Here is a 9,142-nt window from a genome sequence, read left to right on the forward strand (position 1 = left end):
CTGGGCAGAGGCTCAGGTTTCAAGGGGTGGGGATGTAACCCTGTGGTGGAGGTTACAAAATGCCACAGATAGTAAGTAGTTGGGTTGTAGGCAAGGTTTTTCCATTTGGGATTTCTGGATCAGGTGAAATTCCCCCCGCCCCTCACCCTGCTTCCATTTTTCTGGTCTCTTATTAATGGCTTTCCTTCCACACCTATGGCCAGCTTCACCTATAGAGATGCTGCTGCCTCAGCCTCCTGAGTGCGGGGATTACAAATATGACCACTGCAGCACGAGTAAGGCAAAGAGTGAGGTTGTTAGCTTCCATGTGAGTGCTGGGAACTGAACCCAGGTCCTCTGCAAGGACAACCAGTGCTCTTAACTGCTGAGCCAGCTCTCCAGCCCCACAATCCTATTTCATAAGCCTATCTGTTTGAAAGAAAATATCCTCAGTTTTTACGAGGCAAGCTGCATGGTTAGCAAGACCTTAACCCATCCCATCAGATGGCAAAACTGGTAGAGAAGACTGAAAGAGTCATGGGGCTTCTCCCAAGTCTTTAAAAGGAACCCTTATGGTCTCTCAACTGACTTTGACAATAAAAAGAATAGGCCGGGCATGGTGGAGCACGCCTTTAAATCCCAGCACTTGGGAGGCAGAGGCAGGCGGATCTTTGTGAGTTCAAGGCCAGCCTGGTCTACATAGTGAGTTCCAGGACAGCTGGAGCTACAAGGAGACCCTGTCTCAAAAAGACAAGAAAAAAAAAAAAAAAAAAGAAAAAAAATGTTTTTGGTCACCTGTATGGTGCCGAAGAGTAAAATGATTGGTAATAATGCAAAACAAAAAGAACTGGACTAGACTTCAAAAGACAAAACAACAATCCAGGCCCTAAAGCCTTCCTCAGTACACCTTGGGTATGGGCTACTCACACACTAAGTAGCACAGTCACAGCCACCCAAGTTCTAATCAGATTAGAGGATGCTGCTTTTCCCAACCAAAAACAAATTGCTGTTTATATTGTTGGGGTTCCAAACAGCAGCAGCTTCCCCCCTCCCCAACAGGGACCAACAGACTTTGGAGCCCGAAAAAGGAAACTGAGCTGATAAGCACCTTGACCTTTGAAGTCAAGGGAAACAAACTCTGCTGAGAAGCAGCCTGCCTTTCCTCTGACCTCCAAAGATAGGATAAGCAGATTCTACCTGATAACCAGAGATTTTAGAAGATGTTTTTCTCTCATCTTAAGAGGGAAAAAGTAAACACTTCCACACCCTAATCCTACCTGCTTCCCCCTCCCTGATTTCTCCCCCAAACAACCCCCCCTTCCCCACCCCAAAGGCCCCATATGTAAAGTCCCAGCTCACAACCCCTGAGCTGACATCTTTCCCTTCCCGAGGGAAAGGTGCCCCATGCGAAATAAATCTGTGACCCACTGAGGATTCCATCTGAGCCTCCATGCCTCATCCATCCGCTCGTGCCTCCTCCATCTGCGCCGCTCACTCCCGCATGTCCCGTGCGAAATAAAGCTGTATCCCGCTGAGAATTCCATCTGTGCCTCGGTGCCTCCTCCATCCATCCGCTCATGCTCTCCACCGCACGCTCTCTCCCAATTTTTAACCTATCATATATATTCCTAAAAATTCTGCTAATGTCTCACCTTTTATTACACAATCTAAAAACTTAGATTCAAGCCATGTCAGACTATAGAGTCCAGATTCTCATGGTAAAAATGGGTTCTCTTATAATCTTTTTGTTTTGTTTTCTTTTTTGGTCTTTTTGAGACAGGGTCTCCCTGTAGCCCTAGCTGGCCTAGAAGTCACTACGTAGACCAGGCTGGCCTCAAACTCCCAGAGATCCACCTACCTCTGCCTTCCTAGCGCTAGGAAAAAAGCATGTGCCACCATGCCACCCTATCTGTTATAATCTTATTAGTGATGTTATTAATCTTTGGACCTTGTGTACTAAACTGGTGTCTTAACAGTAGATCCACCCTCCGTGGTCCAGTGGCAATCCAAATCCATGTGTTTGGGTCCCCTTGTTCACATTCAGAAGCCTGAAAGTCAGCAAGAATGGAGACCCTAGCCAGGCATGATGGTGCTCGCCTTTAATCCCAGCACTAGGGAGGCAGAGGCAGGTGAATCTCTGTGAGTTCAAGGCCAACCTGGTTTACACAGCAAGTTCCAGGCCAGCAAGAGCTACATAGTGAGACCCTTTCATGCCTGGTTTTAGCTGGAAGTAGCCAGATCAACTTGACACTCATCTCCTAAACAATTTTAAGATCTCAACTCTTGAAGGGGGGGATGTTATGTAGCTAGACAGATATTAGCAGCTTTGGAAGCCATTAAAGATGATTTCTCCCTCATAATCAGCTTCGGACCCCACTCCTCATTTCCCTGGTTACCCTACAATGGGAAGCTTCACAATTGTCTCTCCTCAGGATTTAAAAGACCATATGAGCTGGGCATGGTGACGCACACCTTTAATCCCAGCACTCGGGAGGCAGAGGCAGGTGGATCTCTGTGAGTTCAAGGCCAGCCTGGTCTACATAGTGGGTTCCAGGACAGCTGGGGCTACAGGGAGACCCTGTCTCAAAAAGACCAAAATAAATAGGGGCTGGAGAGATGGCTTAGCAGTTAAGAACACTGACTGTTCTTGCAGAAGACCAGGGTTCATATCCCTGCACCCACATGGCAGCTAACAACGGTCCGTAACTCCAGTTCCAGGGGATCTGACATACACATAAAATAAAAATAATAAAATATTTAAAATAAATAAATAAAAGACCACATGAAAAGGAAGAATCTGGGCTTTGTTGATGCCCATTAAGGGAAAATTATTTCCTCCTGATCTGATCAAAAGAATGCTCTGAGTTCTGCCTCTGGTTCTTGGTGGAGACATCATAAAAGGCCTGAAACATTGTTTCCTCCTTTAATCCAGCTAGGCCTGTTAATCACTCAACCAGGAAACCAGCCAGTAAAGCTGATATATCTGAAGATATGCTGAGAAGATGGGAGGAATAATTGTCTCCTTAATGAGATAATGTGCTTATGCAGCCTCAGAAACCCTCTTTCCATGCAGTTACAGATCTTTACTGCCAAGACTGCCCAATTTTCTGAGTTCTAACTCAAAAAGTGCAACTTTTCCTTTTTCTGTATCTCTTTGGATACCAGCTGAAGGAAAATCAGTCTGACAAATGACTGAATGAACTGACCACCCTCTCCCCTGCCACTCCACTCCAGGAGGGAGATATATCTATTTCAGAACCAATACACGGCCCCTAGCAAAAGATATCTGGTTCAGTCACTTTGTAGATCTGGTTCCTTATCAAACCCCCATCAGAGCTCCTCTTCTCTCCTTCCCAGATCCACGCCAGGAGCATGACAACACCCAAGAAGGCATGCCCTACCTTCGGGGATTCCGGGAAGGCACCACTCCCTTTCTGGGTCCACTTATAAATCCCAGCCCTCCCCCAACCCCGATACACAACAGATGCTATCTGCATCTGTTGAGGTTGAGTCCAATTCCTATTTCTTTATTCTCACATTGCCTTCTCAAGAAGCCTGCTTGATCTGATACTCTCTGGAAATTTTCACCCTTTCTCTGAAGAATCCCCACCCCTGCCATACACCTACCTGCCACCCTCCATTGCTGAACCTGTTTTCTTGGACTCTAACTCATAAAACATGGCTATCCCTCTTCCTCTTTAACGGTCTACCTCCTCCAAGCAGCTGCTGAGATTTGCATTTTGCCTGCACTATTGTTTTCTTCTCAAATTCTAATGAAATTGTCCTCAAGCCTTGAACTCACTGGGATCCGCCTGCCTCTGCCTCCCTAGTGCTGGGGTTAAAGGCCTGTGCCACCACTCCCGGCCCAGCTCCCTCCCATTTTTAAATTCTTTTATCAATGAGGCTAAGAACCCACAAAAGAAAACCCTTATTCTCCAGAATAGCATGAACATCACTTTGTAGTTTACAGTTGTGTAGATTCTATCCATCTTCTCTCATGCTATGATGAGGGAAATCATTGGCAAATTAGTAAAAGGGAATCTCAGAGCCAAAGTCAAATCATCTGTGAACATAATTTTGGCATAAAAACAAAATTTTTTGTTTTAGTTTCATTTCTGTTGCTGTGATAAAATACCTTGACAAAAAGCAATTTAGGGGAGAAAAGGTTTATTGGACTTACATACATCCAGGTTAGAGTCTATCATCGCAGGGAAGTCAAGGCAGGCACTTGAACAGTCACAGCACATCCACATCTGCAGTCAAGAGCCGACAGAAACAAGCAGCGACACACTTACTTGTGCTACACTTCTTTTTATTTTTTTTAGAGTAGCTACACTTCTACAGTCCAGGATCCAAGTCCAGATAATGAAGCCAGCCACAGTGGCCAGTCTTCCTGCTCCAACACAATTAAGATAATCCTCCATAGCCAACCTGATCTAAGTTATCCCTCATTGAGACTTTTCCCAGGTGATTCTAGATTGTGTCAAGTTGACAATTAAAATTAACCACCACAATTTTCATTGCATGTTAAAAATTAGTGTTGAAGGTTTACCAAATTTGAATTTTTCAATGATGTTTTTATCTAAACTTTTGTTTTAACCTTTTTGAGACAGCATCTCCTATAGTCCCACCTGGCTTGAAATTCACTATGTAGACTAAGCTGGCCTTGATCTTACAGAATCCACCTGTCTCTGCCTCCCCAGTGCTGGGACTAAAGGTGTTCACCACCATGCCCGGGATTTTTCTAAACTTTTAAAATGTCTATAACTATGAATGTGTACCAAGCAACTTCAGTAATTTTTTTTTTAAACCTCCTTTCAAAATGGTTACAGAAAAATGTTAAGGTATGCCACACGTGCACTTTTCTGCTAGGCTATGTTGATTAGTTTCTTAAGTGGTGTCATGGTTGGCTTCCGTTATCAACTTGACACACCAGGGAAGAGGGAACCTAAATTGGGCAATTGAGGTTCTATTAGATTGGCATGTGGGCATGTCTGAGAGGCATTTTCTTGATTGGTGAATGATGTGGGAGGGCCCAGCCCACTCTGGGCAGGTCCTGGGTTATGTAAGAAAGCAGGCTGAACACAGACCAGAGAAGCAAACCAGTAAGCAGCGTTCTTCTACGGTTTCTTCCTAAGTTTCGCCGACCCAGCCCTCCCCCCGCCAGGGGTCTCTGCCTTGAGTTCCTGTGTTGGCTTTTCATCATGATGGACTGTGGTGTGGAAGTGTAAGTCAAATAAACCCTTTCTTCCCCAAGCTGATTTGGGCAGAGTGCTTTATCACATCACTAGAAAGCTAACAAAGACAAGTAGCAGGATGCTGTCATTGCAAATCAAGGAAATGATAGTTTGCTTTTGAATCAAGTATGAATGACCATGGTTGAAGAACACAGATTCAGCATGCCCCAAATGATGTATTTCTGCATGGAAGTGGTTACATAAACTTTTATAGTCACAGAACAAAAGGAAGACATAAATCAAGACATTTGCCAAATACATTGATGGAAATGTCATAATTATTTCTAAAAATCTCCATATCCATATAGAAAGTTAGCAAGCCATTATCTGGCATCTTTCTCCTATACAAGCCAGGCACACAAAGGCAAGGTAAAGCCTTTATGAAAAGAGGAATATAGAGTTGGAGCTATAGTTCAGTCGGTAGAATGCTTGTCCAGCCCTGGTTTATCCCTAGCATGGCATAAACCAGGTGTGGTAGTGTATGTCTATAATCTCAGTACATGGTAGATAGAAGAAAGAGAATTCCAAATTCAAGGTCATCCTTAGGTAAGTAATGATTTTGAGGAAGATATATTAGGCAAAGATCTTTTTTGCAGTTGTCATTCCTAGCCCTCTATTCAAGGGGAAGCAGCATGTCTTCCTGGTTCATATGCTACACAAACTGGAACAAAGGTCTATGAAGATGACACAGTCAAGCAACAATCCATCAGTTGTGAAAGAATTCATTCCAGTGGGTGAGGTAGCACATGCCTTTTATCTCAGCACTCAGGAGGCAGAGGCAGTGGATACCTGTGAGTCCAAGGCCAGCCTGGTCTACATTGTTCCAGGCCAGCTGGGGCTACAGGAAGACCCTGTCTTGAAAAAAAAAAAAAATCATTCCAGTCCTGAATTCACATTAGGTCTGGTGGCACAGGCTAAAACTCTAGTTACTTGAGAAGCTGAATCAGGAGGCTTGCAAGTTCAAGTCCTGCCTGGACTATAGAGATAATTCAAGGCCAGACTGGAGAAGTTAACTAGACCTCCTCTCAAATTAAAATGTCAAAAGAGGGCTGGGTACAGAGCTCAGTGGGAGAGCACTTGCCTAGCTTGACAATCCACATTCTAATATATAATTCATCCTATAAGGAAATTTCTTTAGACAGACATACAAAAATCTAGTTCTTCATACAGAATTAGCTGCAGAAATTGATTTTATATTTGTTTTGTTTTTTTTTGCTTTTTGGGACAGCTGGCTTGGAACGCACTATGTAGACCAGGCTGTCCTTGAACTCACAGGGATCCACCTGCCTCTGTCTCCTGAGTGCTGGGATTAAAGGTGTCCACTATCATGCCCAGTGATCTTATATTTGAGACTACTCCAGATTTCTGTGCATTGGCTATGTGAAACATGTATGTAGATATCATTAGTACAAGATCTATACTTTTCAGAGACTACCTGGTCCCTATCAAGACTACTATCAAGGTCCCCTGCTAGAGTTCTTCCTCATTAATAAAAGAATTTGAGAATGGGTTCAAATAGAAGCTTAAGGACAATTTTATTATTTAAAAAGAAAAAACAGGGCTGGAGAGATGGCTCAGCAGTTAAGAGCACTGACTGCTCTGGCAGAGGACCTAGGTTCGATTCCCAGCACCCACATGGTGGCTACAAACTGTCCTTAACTCCAGTTTCAGGGGAATCCAAAGACCTCTTCTGACCTCTGAGGCATTGCATGACATGGGTGCATTCATATACATGCAGGCAATACACTCATACACATAAAATAAAAATAATAAAATATTTTTTTAAAAAAAAGAAAGAAAAAACATAGGCCGGCGTAGTGGCACCTGCCTTTAATCTCAGCACTCCGGAGGCAGTCTACATAGTGGCTGGGTCTACATAGTGGGTTCCAGGCCAGCTGGGGCTACAGGGAGACCCTGTCTCAAAAGGACCAAATAAATAAATAGAAAGAAAAAGAAAAAAAGAAAAAAACATTCAGGGAAGGCAAGTAGTAAATCTCGGCAGCAGCCGGGAGGAAGAGAATGGAAGACAGAAAGGAAAAAAGTCATGCCTCATGCCCATTTAAGCCCACCTGGAAGGTGTTGGGAGCGGGGGCAGGGGTGGTGGGGTCGGGGGACCAGTTGTTTATTCCCTGGAAGTGCCTGGAGACAGAAAGTGCCCTGAACTCAGCACTGAGAAGCTTGGTGACTGGGCCCGGAGGCCAGAGAACTGTTGGCTAAGGCTCACCTGCGTTGGGTGCACATGGCTGGGAGTTAGCAGCTGCCACTGAGGTCCGGGAGCTCCAACACATGACTGGGGATGTGGAGGGGTCCCAGGCAGCAGAGAGCAGAGAGCTGACCTTCCTAGGAAAGTCCATTTTTGTTTCTCCGAGCCACCAGCCAAAGTCACTATTGTTTGAGCTCCAGTAGGCTGTGCTGAGTGAGCACACTGCCTGAAGGGGGTGTAGGAACGGCAGAGAACAGGGCAGGATCGGGGTCTTCCATTAGCCCAGAGCTGGGGCATGGGCTAACAGCCACTTTTGCTCCTGCAGCAGGTGGGCTGAAAGTCCAGTGGCCTCAGAGGTCAAGTGGCACTGATGGGTTTGGGATGAGAAAACAAAACAAAATAAAAATAACTCCTGGGACAAAGATTACAAAAATTACATTTTGTAGCTAATAGTTGGCCAAACACAGCAAGAAAGTACAAAAAATTGAAGGCTGGAAGGATAGGAACTTGGAAGAGTTGCTGAGAGAGGCCCAAAAGGTCTATGTAAGAAGGGATGAAAAAAAAAAAAAAAGGGTAAGATAATGTTCACAACCATAAATCCAGCTAATGAGGGCAGAAGGCAAGGATCTAGGAATTCAAGGTCCAAATCATCAAACAGAGAAAGCTCGAAGAAGTAACACAAAAGAAAGACTCCACACAGGAAGAGAGAAGCTACAATGTGGGGAGGAGGGACTTTAGAAAAGAGGATATAATATCTTAAAAAACAAAACAAATAATACCCCTCATTAGCATTAAAAGGCATTAATAAATGTCTTTTGTCACTTATTTTTGGTTCTCTTTGTACTCTTTTCAGCAAGAGCATTTTTTGTAAAATGAGAAAAGGCAGTTTTCTCATTCTACAAAAAAGGCTCTCGTTTTAAGGGTATTTTGAAACCAGGCCAAAGCGTTTGATAAATGTAAACTTACAACAGGAAAAAGTTTGGTAGTTAAAAGTATGTGTACAGGAGATCTTAATTTGCTGCAATGTGCTATGTATGTTATTTGGGTTTGACTCTTGTTTAGGGAGATGAAATAAGAGAGAAACAGTAGTTATGAGAGAGAACTGCTATGAATGTAAGCTTATGGATTTTGTATGATAAAATAAGATTTTGTCCTACCAATGAAAATAAAAATGTGGGGAGAAGGTGGGTTCTGACCTACATTGGTGTAGTGGCTGTGATCTTAGCAGACCACCAGAGTGTACTCGTTCTGGCCTCTCTTTGGCATAGGGACTGAGAATCCAGGGGACTGCCTGAGAGCACCCAGATTCTGCCTCTACGTGATGGTGAGCTGCCCTAATTGCACCATATCCTTCCCCTTTCCTGGGATTTCGTGAGGCCCATCCCAAGGCAGGGCCACCCAGGGCAGACCTGGCTTTAGTAGGCTAAGGCTGAGATCCTAGCAGACAGCCTGAGCGTCCCAAAATTGCCCCCCCACCTTAGGAAACTTCCCAAATTTTGCTCTGAGTTCCTGTTAATAGGGGTTCAAACCTTAGAAGGAAGCCTGAGTGTACCTGACTGGAACCTGTCTTGGGCTTCTGTGGGTGCTCCTGAATAGCTGATCTGAAGCTATCAGTTCCCTCCAAAATAAAACCTGAGAGAACCTGAAACCTGTATCAACCAGCTTTACATAACCAATAAGGAAAGGACCTATGCACCCCGATAATAAAAACAAAAGCACACTT

At 44.2% G+C, this 9,142-nt stretch overlaps 1 pseudogene; it reads left to right on the forward strand.

Moving 5' to 3' along the window:
* Nucleotides 1–217: 217 nt before the first annotated feature.
* Nucleotides 218–9,142, forward strand: part of LOC108491296 — a 30,136-nt pseudogene continuing 21,211 nt past the window's right edge.

The sequence above is a fragment of the Nannospalax galili genome, unplaced genomic scaffold (assembly GCF_000622305.1).
Source record: "Nannospalax galili isolate Female #2095 unplaced genomic scaffold, S.galili_v1.0 scaffold1400, whole genome shotgun sequence".
Lineage (NCBI taxonomy): Eukaryota > Metazoa > Chordata > Mammalia > Rodentia > Spalacidae > Nannospalax > Nannospalax galili.